The sequence below is a fragment of the Camelus bactrianus genome, chromosome 15, assembly GCF_048773025.1.
Source record: "Camelus bactrianus isolate YW-2024 breed Bactrian camel chromosome 15, ASM4877302v1, whole genome shotgun sequence".
Classification (NCBI taxonomy): Eukaryota; Metazoa; Chordata; class Mammalia; order Artiodactyla; family Camelidae; genus Camelus; species Camelus bactrianus.
In genome coordinates this window covers 46697462-46719087 of record NC_133553.1, presented here as the reverse complement: position 1 = coordinate 46719087, position 21626 = coordinate 46697462, and the positions used below count along the sequence as shown (strand labels likewise).

Below are 21626 nucleotides of genomic sequence, written 5' to 3'. Positions count from 1 at the left end.
GGCACAGCAACTCCAACTAAATGTTCCACTAAAGGAAAACATGAAACATTCAATTACACACTACTAGATTACTTCAAATGTTATACATTAAACTACAACTTAAATAGTTAATTCAATAAGTTAAGATATTTAAGAACACAATGCTCCTTGGTATGACATTATTCTGCCACAATATCTATTTGTACTAAAGATGTTGTTCTTTATGAAAGAATATAAGTTCTTGCCCCTGTTTTGCATCTTACTAGCTACGTAAGGCAATCTGGATTCTGCTTTCTTACTTAAGTATGGGAGAAGAACTTCAGTTTCCTGGATGTAATTTATGAGTTACATCTATTTAACTAACCTAGTCCCTTCAGTTGAAATGAGGCTAATGGGCAAAAACTTATTTGATTTTAAGGGTTTTTCAGGTATGTGGAAACTATGAGAACATATGTTCTTGCCTTTACAGTTATAATCAGGTATTTTCTAGGACCATTTCTCACCTTCTCAAGCACAGCTGGCTGTGTAGGAGAAGCACACATCTGACCCACGTTCCACCCACTTTTCGGTCCACTAGTACCCTACAAAGTGTCTCAACTTGGCTATTCCTCATCACACCTCACATTCACCATATCTTAAGTTAAATCAAGAATTCTCCCCAGAAAGTGAATATTTCTGTATGTGCATGTATGACTGCAGCATTATTCTGTACACCAGAAATGGACACAACACTGTAAACTGTATTTCTCTCTCTCTCCCTCTCTCTCTCTCTATATATATATACATATATATACACACATTTTTTAAAAATTCTCCTCAAATTAGGATAGCAGTACACAGTTCTATGGAATTTCTTAGAAAATTTTTATTTTACTTTTCCTCCACTTGACACCATTATATTTAATGTTACCTAGTTCAACAGTTTCTTTTTCCAGAATGGCTCTCAAATTTACCTTTTTTCCTGCACTTTCACTGTCAGTAACCTTGTCCAGATTTCTGTTGCCACATTCCTAGATTTCTGCAACACCTTAGTTTCTCCTCACTTCCTACTCGTAACACCATCAGACTCACTTCCTTTCAGGAACATTAAACAGTCACACACAGCTTCTTGTGCCTGACTTTCTATTCACTGTTATCCATAATTATGCCCCATTTCATCCAAACTTAATTCTCCTTACTCTAAAACACCTCCATTACTTTGTCCTTCACCATGCAATTCTATTTTTAATATATGCATCAAGTTCTAATTTCTCTAAAAGAGTCTACTGCTAACACCACAATGTGTTCTTTTCTCAGATCCTTTCAGGCATGTCAATTTTATCTCTACAACTATACCAAAAGATTTAAAAGACAAGGAGGTCTTATACTGCTTCCTGTAACTCGAAACACCTAGGGGAAGAAAAGAAATTTACATCCAGATTTTGAGAGAGAAGACAAAACAGTGTCAGAGCCAAGGTGCTCTATTCTATTCTGCTGCTTCGGTCTCGGCTCAGTTAATTGAGTAAATCAACAGCTGGTCTGTAAGTTGGCTAGAGAAGTATGACTCACCAAACTTCCAAACTGACCAATCAGCGGCAATGGGAAAGTATGAGATTCTATTTAAACCATGGGACATGTATTCTATTTAAGCAATTATCTGAAAACTTAATCAGAATTTTAATAAAAGAATTTAATTGCTAATCTGCACTGTGTGTTTAATGGGAGAGAGGCCAAAAGCCATAATTTTCTAGGCATCAGTCATATTACTGGCAGTCAAACATCCAGTAATAATTACTGTCACTAAAACAACTTCCATCTGATAACAAAGGAAGTCAGGTGATAGGAATGGAGCTAATTTTCCTCACTCCACCCATATATCACCTTTTTCAATGCTAAAGAAACTTCATAAAAGCAAAACCAGCAGGCCACAGCTGTAACAATGTCTTTCTCATTGTCTAGTCCTGGTACAACCTCCACATTGCACAAGGATCGGGATTCACAGCTTGTACCCTCCTGTGTCTTTAACACATCATCAAGAGACTCTTCATTACAACAAAATCTATATTTTTCTTGTGAAAAGCTACTATATTTCTTTCTAATTCCACTCTTCTAACTATTTTCCGAATTTGACACCAGGATAATGTTTTTCACATTTATTTTTCATAATTTATTTTTCAGTTTATACTTCAGAAACTGGGGTTGGGAGGGGGCATTACCTCCTACGAAAATAAGTTTCCAATATAGGTGATTGTTTTTATCTTTGCACTTGTGTTAAATTTCCTTTCAAAAGGTAAGTAATTATGTGATTTGTGTCTGGGGGCAGTTGTGACGAAATTACAATACAGTAATACACTATTTGTGCTAAGAATATCTGTAGAAAACAGAAATCTCACAGAAAACCATGTAACACAGCAACTCAAGCATCCACTGATAGATAAAAGGACAAACAACGTGAGATTCTATATATATAACATTCGGCCTTAAAAGGAAAGAAATTCTGACACATGCTACAACACGGATAAACCTTAAAGACCTTAAGCTAAGCGAAGCAAGCCAGTCACAAAAGGGCAAATATTGTCTGATTCCTTTATATAAAATTCCTAGAGTAGTCAAATTCATAGAAAGTAGAATGGTGGTTGCCAGGGGCTTGGGGGAGGGAGTGACGGGGCATTAGGGTTTAGTAAGTACAGAGATTCTGTTGGGGAAGATAGAAAAGTTCTGGTAATGGATGGTGGGGAATGACTGCACAACAATGTGAATGTACTTAATGCCACACTTAAAAATGGTTAAAATGGTAACTTTTATGTATATTTGACCACAATTTTAAAATACAGCATAACACAGAGAATATATAACCTTTTAAATAACTGCATTCTATCTGGGTGGTCAGTTTTGAGGCATTACTGGAAAGAAGCCATACCCTCTACTATTGGCAGTGTTCACTTCTCTCCACAAAGTGGAGAAAAAAGAAAAAAAGTTAAGTCTAAGAAGTGTTTATATAAGCAGTTTCCCTGTTCACATGCATATTTAAATAGTCACCTGCTTATGTCTGATAATTTTGCTATAATTTTCCTGAATACCTTTAGAAGTCCACGATCTGGTGGAGAGAGCAAATGAATTATAATACAACCCAAACGCTAATTAGAGTGCTGTCGAGAACACAAAGCACAAAGCAACGACCTTTCGCTAGGGAAGTGTGGCATGCTGCTGGGTGTACCTTTCTCCCTTTCTTCCATAATAATACAATTAGCTGGTACAGAGCCATCAAGAATAAAGACTATTTCCAGACCTTCCTTGGGACCAGTGACATGTAAGCAGATATGTAGTGCTGGGGCTTTAGGGAAATTTTAAAGAGACAGCTCACAAATGCTCTTAGACCCTTTTTTGTTCTTTGTACACCACACTGTGTAAAACAGTGTGGACAGGCAGGACAAGGGTTAAATCTGAGAGATTCTGAAGCTGTGAGGTAGAAATTACTTCCCTCATGACTTAATGGAGCAGAGCTGTCACTTCAGCCCTACACTGCAAATTCCACTTTTACAGGAGAGAAATAAATTCTCTCTTGTTTTTAGACCATTGTTATTTTGAAGGTTCTGTTCCTTGTCACAGTTCCTGATCCTAACAATGCGAGGGGTTAGGGAAGGCTTCACAGAAGAGGTGATTCTGAGCTAGGTTCTAAAAAATGAATAATTTTGTGCCAAGTAGAGAAAGGCATTTCAGGCAGAGAGAGTGCAACAGACTCAGGAAAGGGTCTGGCTTTCAAAAGGTGAGGAGTAGTTCAGATGGCTAGAGTACAGGGTAGGTGGAGTGAAGTAAAAGAAAAAGCAACCTGAAAAGCTGGGAAGAAAGACTAAATGGTCTTACATGCCATGCTAAAAAAAAGTGCTTTTTATTCCTGAACTTGGTTTTATTAAATGACTATGACATCACAGATGATTCTCTGCATAGTCTAGAAGCGCCAAATGGCTCAGTCAGAAAACAAAAAAATGTAGATTAAGGTATGGTGAGGACAGGGTCAGGGAGAAAAAGGAAACCTCGTTTCTATTAAAGGCACACTATTATTTCCATAAATGCTGAGGGCTAGAAGAAATAATACCTGGCACAAAGAAAAGACTGAGAGAGTTAAGGGAGAGGAATATAAACAACACAGAAAAAAGGGAATATTCATATAATTTGGCAATGACTGGTTGAGGTAAAGATTAGAATCTGCCTTTTAAAGTGAACTGAGGTCAGTGAATTAGACTATAATTATGACCACCTGATAATAACACATTTTTATTATATGCATATACCTATGGTTTCTTTTCACAAGTGGCTGTCAAAAGTTATTAAGTAACAACTGAACGTCATCTAGTCTATAGTCAGAACTTGGTATTTGATAATCAAATATCCTACCCTATCAAAGAAGAGTTATAAAAATGATGAGAGATGAAAACAACCAGCACTCTTTAAGGTTATTAAGAGCTTTAATTTTTATTTATGCAAGTAGTATTCTTTTATTTTTCTGCAATAATCATGTATTATTTTTGTAAATTTTTAGTTTTAGAATTAAAAAAAAAACCACCAATGCCCCATCAAAAAAATAAAAAACAGCACCAAACTATTACCTCATAAAAGTATCAAAGACAAATTACTGAGAAGGAATATAGTCTGTAAATCCAGAATCCATTAATTATAGTCTCCAAAGTTTCGAAGATCAGAAAAATTTTTTAAAAGTATCTTAATGTTTCCATTATTTTTGTCACTAGCTCTTCCTAAACGTTAAGTACTGCATTTTAGCCTTTTAACAAGTATTTACTACATGTTGATCAGGTTTATTAACTAGAAAACTGTAGGATGTGTTTTTTTATGTTTTATCCTGATATTCCTGTTTTCAATTGGTTTTAGAGTATCTTTGATATCTTCGACCAGATTATAGGGTTTATCAGTACCCTCTGGTAACAAGCATCAAATAAGCTAAGGAACCCTGTGAGAAAAGATTAAAGTTTTTAAAGGGTGAGCTAGATGGCTTTCCTAATTTAGACTTAAATTTAAACCTGTAATTCAAATCATCTGTATCTAACTTTGCTTGAAAGACTGTAGTTATATCATATTTTAACCCTTGAATTTCATATGATATCCCTTACAATAGTTATTCTTTATAAAATAATTTAGGCAAAAATAGGACTCCAACAGGCAGAGAACTTTGACCCATGTAATTCTTTCTCAGTGAATGCACATTGCAACGATAAGACTTCTCCAGTAACGATTCACCACATCATTTCTAAACACTATAAATAAAGCTAACAGTGAAACCACCTACTGTGAAAGCTGGTTATAGGTTCACCTGACGCATCACCCTATAGAAGACTGTCATGGGCCTAGCCCTTGAAACCAAGAAAGAGGATTACGGTAATTGTGACTTCTAGGAACACAGAAAGGACACAGATGCTGGCAAGCATCTACAGCTGTTAGAATATTCTCAAAGGGGTCAAGCCTACGAAAGAGCCGCGCTAGTTCCTCCTTATCCCACTAGGTTCCCAGACTCTGGCTGGATCTCTTTCCATTCACCCACCATACTGTTACAGTGAGCGCTCTAAATATAATTCACTGTTGAAAAATTTTCAGTGTTCTCTACCCTCCGAGAGATAAAATATAAATTCTTTCAAGTGGCATAAAGCGTCATTGAGAATTTGGCCCCTGCCTGTATGTTTTATTAGCAGTGTTTTTCCTTTTCCTTCTTTCCTTCCAAGTTCTAATCCTGTAACAATGAACTACATAGGCGTTTCCCCGAACATACCAGGCTTCCATCTGCATGCTTTTTCAGGCGCTGCTGTTCCCCCTGCCTGGAATGCCCTCCTTCTATTTTGCCATAACTGGCAAAAATTTGTCAAGTCTCAGTTCAACAGTCATCTTCTCTGTCAAGTCTTCTGAGACTCTACCAGGCTCACTAAAGAGCTGCATCTCCAGAGGTGTGTTGGTAAACTAGTCTCAGAAGGAGGGAAAAGCCCTGTTACAGTCAGTGCTGCTATAATATTTGTTTGGAAAACTCAAATTTGTTTCACTGTGCTTGTTGTACTAGGGAGCAACATAAGCACTACACGAATTTCATTTGCTTCTGTGCCCTTAAACCCTAGATGAATGCGGAAACCTGCACCCAGCTGCTCTGAGCAGGAATGCGCAGCACACACAGACCTCAAACACCTCCGGGCTACCTCAGCTCACCTTCTGCCCGGAGCCACACCCAGCCACCTCTGCCGTTAACTCCTCCTCAGGTTTCAGACACCTTCCTTCCACCACTGCACAGTAACTCACAAGAGGCAGCCTCTCCCATGCCCACTTCATAAGCAACCTTTGGGTCATTTTCAAGGCAAAGCACCATACTTATTATAGTATCTATTTTTTCTTAACCATTTCCATTTTAACATGCAAAACATTTTAACTAGGTCCCCACTTTTTTTAAAAAAATGTGTTTCCGAGGAAGTTTTTAAGTGTTGGGCCCAATCCTATTTTCCGCTAGAGTTGATGATTCTCAGGAGTGTGCATGTCCTGTCCCAGCAGAACTGACTGTATGTATGCAGCAGTCACGAATTTCTGTGCTGTACTTACCATCACAGATGATTTCAGACATTAACAGGTTCTCCAGTCTAGCCTATCTCCAAAACACTATAACCACAATACTCTGTACATATCTTTTTCACAGTAATTTTTTTGGAATAACAACTGTTTCCCTGTTTATTTCAGTAGGTATTAGGCTCCTTGAGGGTAGGGGCCTCTTCACCTTAATATTGACATTTCCTCAGCAGTACTCAGCAATCAGTATGTGTCTCACTAATGCAGATATCACAGAGTAACAGACTTAAAAGTTAATATAAATAACGATAACTATAAAGCCAAATTCCATAATGGAGAATATTTGCTCTGCCCCACCCCCAGCCACCCTATCAGTAAAAGGAGAGATGGGATTTAAACAGTCTTTTTTTTTTTTTTGAACAGTGTTTCTAATTCCAAAGTTTATCACAAAAGATAATACTCCAAAACTAACCTACAGATACCCACTAATCTAATGTACTAATAAACTTCATATACTTCAAGGAATGTGTGGATTATGGACTAATTAAAAAAACAGATACTGGAGATGTGTTCTAATAGATTTTTTTTTTGATTGGTAAGTTTATATAAAATGTCTTACAGGGGTATGCAAATTAAACTGAGTGATACATTTCACATTTTTATTGTGAAAAAAATAAAATTATACAAAATAGGACCTATTTGCCAAATATGGGCCATTTTATCCAACCAAACCTCAATCTAAGCCTGTATCAAAAGTTATGCTTAAGTCTAGGGCAATTAGCATTAATATCCTAAAATTTAAAATACAGAGTATTATATAAATAGTAATTACCAGAGGATAAGTGATTTATTGGCTGAAAACCACATCTAAATTGATTTCTTTGCACACACACACACTTAAACTTTTAAAATTCATAGTATTTATATTTTAACTAATGTTACCTTGAATATAGGAAAGTGTGACTTTAAAGCTAAATGTTAGTGACTTTAGTAAGAAAATTAGTTCTTACTCAGCATACTGCTATATGTCTCAATGGTGAAAAGTTTCTTACATTAAAGCTTTGCTGAGAAACTAAAACATACCTAGTTCTTGTGAAGTCCTACAGCACAGAGAAGTGGTGCTCAAATTTAGCATACATCAGGTTAACAGAGGCTCATCAAAACAAATGACTGGGCTCCATTCCCAGAATTCTGATTTAGCTGATCTGAGGTGGGGCTAGAGATTTTGCATTTCTAGCAAGTGAGTCTGCTGATGCTGGTCCCAGGATCACACCTTGGGTCTCTGTTCAAATCCCAGCCTGTCACTTATTATCTGTGTTCTCTGGACCTAATTTAAGAGTTTTACTCCTCAATTTCCTCATGTCTACAAGGGGGCAGTTGTCAGAGAATTAAACAAATAATATATTTAAAGTGCTCAGAACAGGGTGAGGACTCAAATGATAAGGACACAGGCTGGCTGAATAAATGAGTGCCATACTTAAAAGTACACAATACAGGGTTCCAGTGCCAGCTAAAATAAAGTAAAAACACTCCACCCTGTCTCTCCTACTGAATACAGCTATAAAACCTAAACAGAATGTATGAAGCAGCTATTTAAAGACTGACAAGTAAATGGTAGCAGGCAGACTATGGAAGAATTCAAAGCACCACAGAACTATGGGTAGGTTTACTTTTTTCCCTCTTGTATCCTGCCACCTAGACTGGGTAAACTTGGAAGTGGGCATGAATGTAGACACTGTTTTAGGAGAAGACCTTTGGCTCAGGCTTGGGCAGAAAAGGGATCTAGCAGTAACAGCAGGGGGCCTGTAGGTATAGAAAAGTCCTAGGGAGGGACTCCTTCCTCTCCAATCCCAGAGCTGCGGTTTCAAGAGGGCAGGGCAAACCTCTCTCCCAACTTTTTTTTTTTCTCCTCTCTGTGCTCCCACCACTTGTCCCTTGATGTGGGCACAATCACAGGAAGTGAGCACAGCAGACAAAGCTTTCTGGCTGGAGGATTAAAAAGGGGGAGATCCCAGGGAAGCAGAAAGCATAGGGGAAACAGATGAGTGGGAGGAACTCAGAAAAGCGACTCCATAAAGTTGATTATGAATGCCTGGGCTCACTCCAGAGCTGAACACGGCATGGATCTTATCCTAACAGCAAACTAAAAACTTTGAGAACTGAACAAAGAGATAGTCACTTATCTCAAACTGTCAGTGGGCAGATCCAAACAGCAGAGCACTGCAGGCTTTGAAAACTGAACTAATATTGAAATCACAATGCACAGAAAGCTAGCTGCATCCTGCAGACTAAACAGGGTCAACTGCTTGCTAAAACACAAAAATGAACATTCTCCATTGAATTTAAGCAAGACCTAGGGTCTCATAATACTGCAATCCAAAAATTACCTGGCATATGAAGAACCAGGAAAATCTCAACTTTCATGGGACATTAAACAGACAACAACACTGAGACAACACAGTTGTTGGAATTATCTGACAAAGGCTTTAAGCAGCCAATATAAAAATGATCCAAGAATGGCAAACACTTTTGAAATGAATAGATGGTTTTGGCAAAAAAACCAGAACCAAATGTAAATTTTAGATCTGAAAAATCCAACAGCTGAAACAATTCACTGGATGGCCTCAATAAGCAAAATGGAGATGACAAAAGAAAGTCAGTACATTTGAAGACTGATTGATAGAAATGATCAAATCTGAACAATAAGAAGGAAAAAAAAAATGAACAGAGGCTCAAGGACCTTTGTGACACCAAAAGGTCTAACACTGGTGTCACTGGCATCCTAAAAGGAGAGTCAAAGAGTGCAGTGCAGAAAAGCATTTGAAGAAATAATGGCTGAAAACTTCCCAAACTTAGCAAAAGATACATGTACATATAGATTTGAGAAGCTCAGAGAACCCAAATAGAATAACCCCCTAAGAAATCCATGCCTAGACACATCATAGTCAAACTGATAAAAACTAAAAGCGAAGAAAAAATTTGAAAGCCAGGAAAAAAAAGTGATGCATTTCTTGCTTTGTTTCTTTTTGCCATATAATTCTACATGTAATTTGTGGGGTTCACATATCTCTAAAGTTTATTCTTGGGCCCAGGGGTTCAAGGATCACAGATTATAACTATTGCCTGGATGGCCTTCCTAGACCTAATGACTGCAAGTCCTCATTTCACAGCTGCCTGACATAGTACGGGAATTTTTTACTTTCACATTGTAATAGTTACATTGCTGCACAAACCTTAACTATTCCAAAAGTCAGCAGCTAAAAATACCAAAATGTAGTATCTCAGGGATGCATGTCTTCTAGGGGAACAGTGATTTGAATGAATGTGAATTTCTCACCAGAACATTAAGTCCAGAAGAAAATGGCATATTTTTAAAAGACTGAAAGAAAAGAAATGTCAACACAGAATTTCTACATCCAGGGAAAATACCCTTCAGGAATGAACGCAAAACAAAGACACTCTCAGGTGAAGGTAAAACGAAGAAAATTCAATGCCAGCAAATCAGCTCTAAAAGAACTGCTAAATGGCAGAAGGGAAATGGAACATTGGAAATGAAAAAGAACAAAGAAATAATAACCATCTAGGTAAATACAATATAGTATCTTTTTCTTCTTGCATTCTTTTAAATATGTTTGGTGGTTGAAAGCAAAAGCTGTAACATTATCTGATGGGGTTTTCTATGTATGTAGATATAACATATAAGACAATACAACAAAAGAAGAGGAGGGTAAAGAAATATATAGTGTTAAGATTTTTACCTCCCACTTAACTGGGAAAATACTTATCCTAGGTAGACTATAAGAATTTAGATATTATAATCCCTAGAGCAGCCACACATACCCACACTAATACTACAATGAGATATGTAAAAAACACAACAGATATATTTAAGTGGAATACTAAAAGTTCTTCAAATAACCCAAAAGACCAGAAGAGGGGAAAAAAAACAAACACCAAAGTGAACAAAGAGAAAGCAAATAAAATGGTGGCACTAAATCCAAACACATAAGTGATGATATTAAATGAAAAGCAACTAAACATACCAATTAAAAGACAAAGATTATGAGAATGGATTAAAAAAATATGGACCAATAATAATAATATGCCACTTACAAAAAATTTACTTCAAATATGATGATATAAATAGGTTAGAAGTAAAAGGATGGAAAAAGAAGTATCATGGAAATACTAATTTTTAAAAAAACTACATTAGTATCAAATAAACTTCAAAACAAAGAAAATTACCTGGCATAAAAAGGGACATTTATATGATGATAAAAGGATCAATTCACCAAGAAGACACAATAATCCTACATGTGTGTGCACCTAACAACAGGGCTTCAAAATACATGAAGCAGTAACTGACGGAACTGGAAGGAGAAACACATAAATCTCCAATTATAGTTGGAGACTTCAACACTCTGATTTCAGTAATCTATATAATTAGTAGACATAAAATTAACAAGGATATAGAAATGAACAACACCATCAACCAACTGGATCTAACTGACATTTACAGAACACTCCACCCAACAAGAGCAGAGTTCACTTTCTCTTCAAGTACGCAGAGAATGTTCACCAAGATAGATGTTATCCTGGGTCATAATACAAATCTCAGCAAATTTAAAAGAACTTAAGCTAACACAAAATACATCCTCTGACTATAATGAACTTAAACTAGAAATCAATAACAGAAAAATCTCTAAAAATTTGGAAATTAAATGATGCACTTACAAATAATCCACAGGTCAGAGAGGAAATCTTAAGGGAAATTAGAAGATATTTTTAATTGAAAGAAAATAAAAACACATCAGAATTTGTACAATACAGTTAAGCAATGCTTGGGGACAATTTATAGCATTAAATGCTTATATTAGCAAAGAGGAAAATTCTCAAAAGAAAAACTAAGTGTCCACCTTAAATTAGAAAAAAAGAAGACCAAAATAAACTCAAAGAAGGACACGCCTGTAGCCATCACACTTAAAGGTGGAAGACTGAATATTATCCCCCTATGACTGGGAACAAGTCAGTGATATCTACTCTCACTACTTCTATTCAACACTGTACTTGAAGTCCTAGCCAGTATGAGAAGGCAGGAGGAAAGAAAAGCATACAGATTAGAAAGAAAAAGTAAGTCCTATTTGCAGACAACATGATTATCTCCATAGGTATTTCAAAGAATGTACACAAAATCTGCTAAAACTAGTAAGTAAAATTATTAGGTCATAAGATACAAAGTCACACAAAAATCAATCACGTTTCTGTACACTAGCAATGAACAGCTAGAAACTGAAAATTTTAAATGTCATTACAATAGCCCCCCAAATTTTGAAATACTGAGGTACAAATCTAACAGAATGCATACAAGAGCTATATATGCTGAGAACTACACCCCTATTAAAGAAATCAAAGAAGACCTAAATATAGGGAAAGATGTATCATATTCATGATTTGGAAGCTCAACACAGTAAAGGTATCAATCTTCCCATTTGATCTGTAGATTAAACACAATTGTATTTCTTATATATACAAACTTATTCTAAAAACAAAAGCAAAGGAACTAAAATAGTCAATTCTTAAAAAAGAGTAAAATTGAAAGACTCTTACTAACTGATATTAAAATTTACTTTAAAGCTATAGTAATTAAGACAGTATGGTATTGGGTTAAAGAACAGACATATAAAAACACATATAAATCAATGGAATAGAGCTGAGAAACAGACTCACACAAATATGGCCAACTGCGGACAAAGTTGCAAAGGCAATTTAACGGAGAAAGGGTAGTCTTTTCCAAAAATGGTGTTGGAACAACTGGATATCCATAGGCAAAGATATAACCTACACCTCATATCTTATATAAAAATTAACTGAAAGTGGATCACAGATCTTAATATAAAATGCAAAGCTGTAAAACTTTTAGAATCTACAGGATAAAACTGCTGTGACATGGGGTTAGGCAAAGAATTTTTTACACATGACACCAAAAGCATGGTCCATGAAAGGAAAAAACTGTAAACTGAACTTAAAAATTAAAAACTTTTGTTTTGTGAAAGGCATTGTCAAGAAAATGAAAAGCAAGCTACAAGACTGGGAGAAAATATTTACAAATGGCGTATCTGCCAGAGGATTTGTATTCTGAGTGTGGAAAGACTCTCAAAACTCAACAGTAAGAAAGCATAGACCCCAATTAAAATCTGGGCAAAAGCCTTGAACAGAAAGTTCACCAAAGAGCTAGATAGAGAGCAACTGACTACATTAAAATATGTTCAATATTTTTAGTTAGTAGGGAAATCCAAATTAAAGGCATAATGTAGAACAGCTAAAACTTAAAAGGAAAGGTGGTAACGCCAAATGCTGGAGAACACAGAGATCAACTACAACTCATACACTACAGGTAGGAATGCAAAATGGGACAGCCATTCTGAAAAAGTTTGTCAGCTCCTTATGGAGTTAAATATATACTTAACCATACAACCCAGCAGTCTCACTCCTTGGTACTTATCTTAGAGAAATAAAAACTTGTGCTCACACAAAAACCTGTACATAAATGTTTATAACAGTTCTATTCATAATCACCCCAAACTGGAAATAACTCAAATTTTTTCAATAGGTGAATAATCAAACTGAAGGGCAGTTTATCAATGGAATATTACTGAGCAATAAAATGGAATGAATTATTGATATATGCAATAGCTTGGATGAATTTCAAAAGCATTACTGTGAGTGAAAGCAACCAGTCTCAAAAGGTTACTCATCATATGACTCCATCTATATGACATCAGTGGTTGTCAAGAGGTTAAGACAGGATAGCCAGGGGTTTGGGGTGTGATACAAAGGGGTAGCATGACGGAGTCTGGGGTGTGGGGCTGATGGTTTTGTATCCTGATTGTGGTGGTAGTTACATGGATCTGTAGATGAGTTAAAATTTAAATAATTATATACCAAAAAAGTAAATTTTCCTGTATGTTAATCAAAAGTATTTAAACTTTAAAAAATGCATAGCATAAATTATCTTAGAACTTTCTAATTCTTTACAAATTAAAGCTCAAAATAAATGTTTTGAGTATGAAATGGGAGCATGTGGAGACATCTGGCAGGAGACTTAAATTTTTAAAAATTATACAAAGATATGGCATAGGTATAAATTCTAGACTCAGAAACAACTATATCCCTCAACCAACCATACAGGCTGTTAATACCTAATAACAACTAAACACAAATACGTAATATCACAATGTGAAAAAGATAATGTGATACAAAACAAATAGAGCATATATCAAGTCAAAAGGAAGTCTGAATGAAGATTCCACATTCATACTAAATGTTCATTTGGTCCTTGAAATAAAAATGACATTATCCATCAGCAGTATGGTATGTGCTTTGTTTTTCTAATAGCAATTATAGATTTACAATGGTTTATCCAGATTTTTCTCATCTGAATCCCCTTTTAAGAATGCTGACTGGATAAATTTTATATAAATAAATAAATAAATAAATAAATAAATAAATAAATAAATAAATAAATAGAGGGTAGAATGGTGGTTGCCAGGGACTTGGGGAGTGGGGGAAATAGGTAGATGTTGGTCAAAGGGTACAAACTTTCAGTTATAAAATAATTTCTGAAGATCTGATGTATGGCATGGTGACTATGGTTAATATCACTGTATTGTATACTCGACATTTGCAAGAACAGATCTTGAATATTTTCACCTCCATTAAAAAACAGGTGACTGTGTGAGGTGATGGATGTGTAAATGAGCTTGACTGCAGTAATCATTTCACAATGTATAAGTGTAGCAAGTCATCACACTGTATACCTTAAATATATACAATTTTTAACTGCTGACTGGGATCAAGTACTAAGACTCGTTTTAACTGCACTACTCTGTAAACCACTCTAAGAAGGCATGAAATATTTCTTTTTCTTCCCTCCCAAGAAATAAACCCATAGCAAATGAGTCCACCAAAGCACACAAAGGATAATAATTTAAGACAGCTATCCTCTATAACCATATGTATTTTGCAATGGCTGCCATAAAAGTTAGATCTTAGACTGTAATTTAAAAAAACAAAAACACAACCAGAAGACCACAAGTCACAAATTTAAGTAAGTGACCAACCTCACCATCCATAACTTTTCCTAGCTTTTAAAGCATTAAAAGTGCTGTGGGAGCTCTCGACTTCTTTCAAATGACAATAACACTTTTATAACTTTTCAATCTTAAATCTTCTAAGGCTATGAGCTTTAAATAGCAAATCCAGATCTTTCTAAAGTTGAAAATATGTTAAAATGTAAAGGTTGATGCATAATGAAATGTTTGTCTAATTCCTGCTCTCTGAATCTTGACAGCTGGAATAAAACATCAGTCTATTTTCTTAAAAGATGTAAAGTTTGGCCCAGTCAAAAATTTGATAACAAATATTTACCTACTGATCAACAATTTACTGAATGCTTAAAATATTCCAAGCCCTAAGGGTCATACAAAAGAGATGAAAAGGAATAGGTCCTGAAGCTGAGGACACAATACATACCCGTGAGATGCAACAGCAGAACTGTAAATAAGAAAGTACTATGGAGAACAGTTAGAGAATAACATCTAAATAGATGTCAAAACATTTTCTAACAAGTCTCCTGTAGAAGTCAAATGGTAATTCAGAAGAGAAAATAAATTCGTCTAATGTAGGGAGGCACAGGGATATGGCAAAAAGAAGAGTGCGCTAGAGTTTAGAGACCTGTCTCAGCTCTGCCAACTCTTGGGTAAGTCCCAGCTGCTCCACAGTGCCTAGTTAGTAGACATGGTACCTGACACAAAAAGGACATTTGTTCATTTACTCTGATTTGGATTTGGCTAAACCAGGAAGGAGCGGCAGGCAGAGGCTCCTTCTAGAAGGGACTCACTCAGGATGTCTGCCACTCAGGACTATGGCAAGCTTGCTGCTTGAATTCAATACCGCCTTCTCACAACCATACGAAAGAAAAGGATGCTGACACCCTGAAGGAGGAGCTGGCTGCTCTCCTTGCCTCCTCCAGAGTACAAACTCTTACATCAAGGGCCTCACTGTCCTGGGCCCAGCTGCACTGGCACCTCACAGTCCCACGGATCCCCTCTGATGCATCAGCTGTTTGGCTTAGTTTCAGTCCGGTTCTCTGGGTCTCAGTAAGCTCGTCTGAAGAAAGGAAGTGGGATCAGGTCCTTTACAACATCACAATCTATGAATATAATAAAGGGGAAATATTAACAGGAACACAAACCTTACTAAGTTGTCAGCTATGAGCAAAAACAGCTTATTAAATTTATTATCTGGGTTTTACTTGTTTGTTTCACAAGAAATATCAAGCTACTTTAGAAATGCCAAATTGAAAAGGCAGACACTACTGAATTTCTTAAAAGAACGATTTTTACCTTAGTCTCAAAATACTAAAATGGCTAGATCTCACAGTGAAAATTTAACCTATCCAAAGATTCATCACAGTTCTTCACTAGATTGAGCAAAATTTTATGACTCAGAACAACAATATTCTCATAAATCAAGCAGCGTTAGTACCTTAACACCAAGCCCAGTAGAGTTCCCAGCAATGCCTACAGGGAGCAAGGAAAGATCAAGAATGCCTAACTTCCAGACCTCACATCTAGAAGCAGGAGAAAATGAATCATGAACAATTCCTGAATGCAACTATGTGCTAGGCGTTGGGCTAGTCACCTTAATTACCTTAATTTAGTTCTCACAACGAGCTTAGGAGGCAAAACATGATTTTAATGATGAGAAAATTGGGGTTCAGAGGATAAGAAATTTGCCCACAGCTACGGAATCCTTCACAAAGCCTAAAAATAAGGTGCTCAAAGAAGGATGCACTGCCTTGAACCTTCAGGAAAACACTCTGATAGTAGACCCAGCTGTTCACATCCCTTTGGAAGATGTCCTAAAATGAAGATGTGGGTTATCAAAATATCATGGCTTGATATTATTTCTTAATGTATTTTCTTCTTCTTCTTCTTTTTTTTGGTGGGGGGAGGTAATTAGGTTTACTTGTTGATTTGTTAGAGGAGGTACTGGGGATTGAACCCAGGACCTCATGCATGCTAAGCATGTGCTCTACCACTTGAGTATACCCTCCCCCTATTTCTTAATGTAAATTAAGAAATTAACTGTGCTTCCCATATGAGTCCTCAGTAAACTTGCTCAGCACAACATCAGTTCCCCTGACCAAAATGAGTTTCTGGGTCTCCAACTGCTGAGGACAGACAACAGGCTGTTCAAGTTAAGGTCGTTCTCTGAGGTCTGGTATGAACGGCGCCTCCCTGGAGGACATATCTATTTTTTCTTTGTTCACTAACCACAACATTCCTTTGTCTCTTCTTTAGAATATTAACTTTCTCCACTGGATTTCTAACATGTTCTATATATAGCAAAAAATGTGGAGCTGAGTCACTAGAGTGAGTTCCTGAAGAGCACCAGGTCCATATGCTTAAGATGCCAGGGATGGAGACAGCAAATATAATATTTTACTGAAAAAATTAAAGACTATGACTTCTCTCTTTAGCATTAAGTACATCCACATCTGCCAGGAGGTGGGCAGTAACAGTGGCTGAGAAAGCAAGAGAAAAACTTTAAAAAAAAACAGCTCTAGAAAAAAAGGAAAAAGGAAATAAAGCAATATTAAATCTCTTCAAGTGTACAAGCCGTAGTTGACAGAAACTCATAATTTTAAACTAGGAAACATGGGAGACTGCTTAAAATTGGAAAATGTTTGGGATATATATTACACATATAGTATAAGAATAAACATGTTTCACTAAAATCTATACTGATAATGCTCAAGCTAAAAGTATGTGCAAAAATGGAGAAGAGGCATGATTAAGATGAGAAAAACTATGGTCACTTACATAAATGTTTCTTCACTCATCTTTCTCAATCATTAATTTCAGCAGAATTTAAAAAATTAAGTTGTTTTTATATGACTATGAACATAGTACGTGCTTACTGTTGATGTGAAAAATATTAAGCAGTATACAAGATAACTGAAAAATAACCCATAATCTATTCAAAGTTAACATATTTTTAGCATATACAGTACAATTTAATTGTTTAAAAAAAAAAAGACCACATATATACATACGCAAAAATAATATACTAGGAAGTAAAACATAAAACCAAAATTTAATCATATTCTAGGGCACAAGATTATGGGTGAGTTTTAAATAGTTTTTCTATATATTTTTAATATATTTTATTTTATATCCCATCTTTTTAATAAATATTTCCTGTTTAAGAAACTCAAAAGTATTATTGTACTTTTTTCATTTACCATATTGTGAATATTTTCTTTCATTTTATACCCTTAAACATCCTAAAGCTCATGATTTTTATCACCTACTGATTTTTTACATTTTAATTAGTATACCAAACCAAAATTTAAAGAACATGATTTGTAATGATTTTACAATGTATGGCTGTAGCATAATTTAATCATTTAAGAGGCTTCTAATTTCTAAATATTATAAACAGGATTGTCATGAATAACACACACACACACACACACACACACACACACACACACACACACACCACTCATGAGTATGTACACATCTCTTATTTCCTTATAATAAATTCCTAAAAGTGGAATTCTGGGCAAAGGATGTGAACTTTTTTTTTTTTTAATTAAAATGTAGTTGATTTACAATGTTAGTTTCATGTATACAGCAAAGCAGTTCAATTATACATATACATACATATATATATATTTTTTCAGACTCTTTTCCATTATAGCTTAGGAACTAAATATAGATCCTTGTAGATCCTTGTTGTTTATCTATTTTATCTATTTTATACATAGTAATGTGTATCTGTTAATCCCAAACTTCTGATTTATCCCTCCCCCTCCTTCCCCTTTGGTAACCATAAGTTTGTTTTCTATGTCAATGAGTCTGTTTCTGTTTTGTAAATAAATTCATTAATGTCACTTTTTAAACATTCCACATATAAGTGATATATATTTTTCTTTCTTTTTCTGGCTTACTTCACTTAGTATGACAGTCTCTAGGTCCATCCATATTGCTGCAAATGGCATGGTTTTATTCTTTTTTATGGCTGAGTAGTATTCCATTGTGTGTGTATGTGTACACCACAACTTCTTTATCCAGTTGTCTGTCAAGGCACATTTAGGTTGTTTCCATGTCTTGGCTATTATAAATAGTGCTGCTATGAACACTGTAATACATGTATCTTAGAAAGGGATTTCAGATAAATATTTCTAAAGGCTGCATTTTCTGTTAAGTGATTCCACTGAAACCATGTCTGAATTGTTATCTATTTAGCAAACAGTATATTTTCCAAAAGAAAATCCAAATCATTTTTCATTATAATCAGGTTAAATTCCAAACAGAAGTAATTTGAAAATTTTGGGGTTTTTTAGTTTTGATTTTTAAATAAAGTAGGCTGTTCAGTTTGCTTTAAGCAGCTTTTTAAAAAACCATTTTAAAAAACTGAACTACAGTTAATTTATAATATTGTGTTAGTTTCATGTATACAGCTAAGTGATTCAGTTATACATATATATATATCTATTCTTTTCAGAGTCTCATCTATTATAGGTTATTACAAGATATTGAGTATAGTTTCCTGTGCTATATAGTATGTCCTTGTTTAGCTTTTTTATATATAGTATATAAATTAGGAGTTAATCCCAAACTCCTAATTTATCCCCCTGCCCCCACTTTCCCCTTTGGTAAATGTAAATCTGTTTTCTATGTCTGTGAGTCTGTTTCTGTTTTGTAAATAAATTCATTTGTATCATTTTTTTTAGATTCCACATGTAGGAGTTATCATATAACATTTGTCTTTCTCTGACTTCACTTAATATGATAATTTCTAGGTCCATCCATGTTGCTGCATGCATTATTTCATTTTTTTTAATGGCTGAGTAATTTTCATCGTATATATATATATATATATATATATATATATATATATATACACACACACCACATCTTCTTTTTCTTTATCTGTATTGATGAACATTTAGGTTGCTTCCATGTCTTGGCTATTGTAAATAGTGCTGCTAGGAATTGGGGTGCATGTGTCTTTTCAAATTAGAGTTTTCTACAGATACATGCCCAGGAGTGGGATTGCAGCATCATATGATAAGTCTATTTTTAGTCTTTTACAGCCCATACTGTTCTCCATGGTGGCTGCACTAATTTACATTCCCACCAACAGTATAGGAGGGTTCCTTTTTCCTCTACTCCTTCTCTAGCATTTATTATTTGTAGGCTTTTTAATGATGGTCATTCTGACTGGTGTGAGGTGATACCTTATTGCAGTTTTGATTTGCATTTCTCTAATAATTAGCAATATTGACCAAGGGATGTGAACATTTTTAAGGATTCTGAATATTGCCAAACTGTCACTGTAATGGACTGAATGTCTGTGTCCCCCTAAAAATTCATGTTGAAATCTAATCCCCAAATGTGATGGTACTTAGAAGGTGGGCCTTTGGGAGATGGATGGAGCCCTCATGAATGGGATTAGTGCCCTTATAAGAAGAGGCCAGAGAGCCAGCTAGCTCTCTTTCTGCCATCCGAGGATACAAGAAGTCTGCAGTCTGCAACCCTGAGGGCCCACACCAGAATTCAGCCAGGCTGGCACCCTGATCTGAGACTTCAAGCCTTCAAAACTGTGAGAAGTAAATTCTTTTGTTTATAAACCACCTGTAATACTCTCAGTTTGTGGTACTTTGTTACAGCAGCTTGAGCTAAAATAGCCATTTAGAAATTTGTACCAATTTATGCCCCTACCAACAGCAGGTATTGTGCTTGAGCAATTTTTCCAGTGTTGCTTTCACTTAAGAAATTTACCTCTGGTAATTGAACTTAAATAGTATGAATTATATAAATCAATTTTAAAATAAGTTATTCTTCTCTATGCATATTTGCAATAAGAGATATGAAGTGATAAAAATAACCAGGGTAATCTCGGTTGTGGAATACTGAGCTGGCTTGCTTTTTTTCAAACTTTTTTCTTTGTATCTCTCTGTATGGCTTGAAAATTAAAATATGAGTTGGCATTATTTTTTTTAATGAAGCTATACTCTAAATAAAGTTCAACACACCAAAAATCATAAAGAGTTTTTAAAAAGAAGAAAAATTAAAATGAAATTCTACACTTCTATTTCCAGTTATGATGGCGTAACTAACTGCTCCTAGGCTAGACCTCCTGCTGTGAACGACCATCAAACTGGGCGATATGTATGAAATATTATTTTCAGATGTTGAACAACAGGCAGTGCAGGACTGTGATTCCTGAGGCTCATGAACACACTGGCTTTCTGCTTGTGCCACAAGGCAGGGAAACCCCAAAAGAACACAGACATTTCACTGATTTGTGGAAACAGAGCTCCAAGTTTGAAGCTACAGACGGAGGTCAATGGAATTTAAGGAGAATACAAGAAAGAAGGAAGCTGTGGAAAGAAAAACTTTCAACAGTCCGGAGAGAGATTTCCTAATTCTTTGCCTGGAGACTAAGCTACAAATGTACAAAGCAAGATTCCATGAGGCCAGCCAAAGAATAAAATTTGGGGAAAGAACAACTACGGAGCATGAGCTGAACAACTACCTGGGCTTGCAAAGATCTGGGTGAGATACAGTCAAATTCCTGGCAGCCAGACTGGAGAGACCTCAATGAACACGGCAGGCATTTGACAGAGATTTCAGAAAGGTTGTGCCTCAGTATGAGGGCTAAGCTAGTCCTAGAATAGATAAAATTGCTGAAAACCAAAGATAAAGAGAAAAAGAGAAAAATCTTTAAAACAGCCAGAGAGGGTAAAAAGACATTACATCAAGTGAACAATGGTAAGAATGACCACTAACTTCTCATCAGAAACAATGTAAACTAGAGGATATTGAAATGATGACTTCAAAGTGCTACAAGAAAAAAACGAAACAAAACTATCAACTTAAAATTCTACATCCAGCATAAATATCCTTCAAAAATGAAGGCAAAAGGAAGTAACAAGGTCCAGAAGTCTTCTTGACACAAACAAGTAGAAAACCTGACAAAACATGAAGCAATTATTTTCAGACACTAGGTAACAGGCAGTATGGAAATAGGACCTCTGA

The 21626-nt window shown here is 35.6% G+C and overlaps 1 protein-coding gene across 4 annotated transcripts in view; it reads right to left on the bottom strand.

The window, feature by feature from the left end:
* SOCS5 (suppressor of cytokine signaling 5) overlaps nt 1-21626 on the bottom strand; it is a 126788-nt gene that overhangs the window by 21331 nt on the left and 83831 nt on the right. The window contains exon 2 of one of the 4 annotated variants that reach the window (XM_074378803.1): nt 15557-15721. The exons of the other annotated variants lie outside the window; for them this stretch is intronic. The gene's annotated coding sequence lies outside the window, so the exon portion shown is untranslated. The remainder of the gene's footprint in view (nt 1-15556; nt 15722-21626) is intronic. 4 annotated transcript variants of the gene reach the window in all.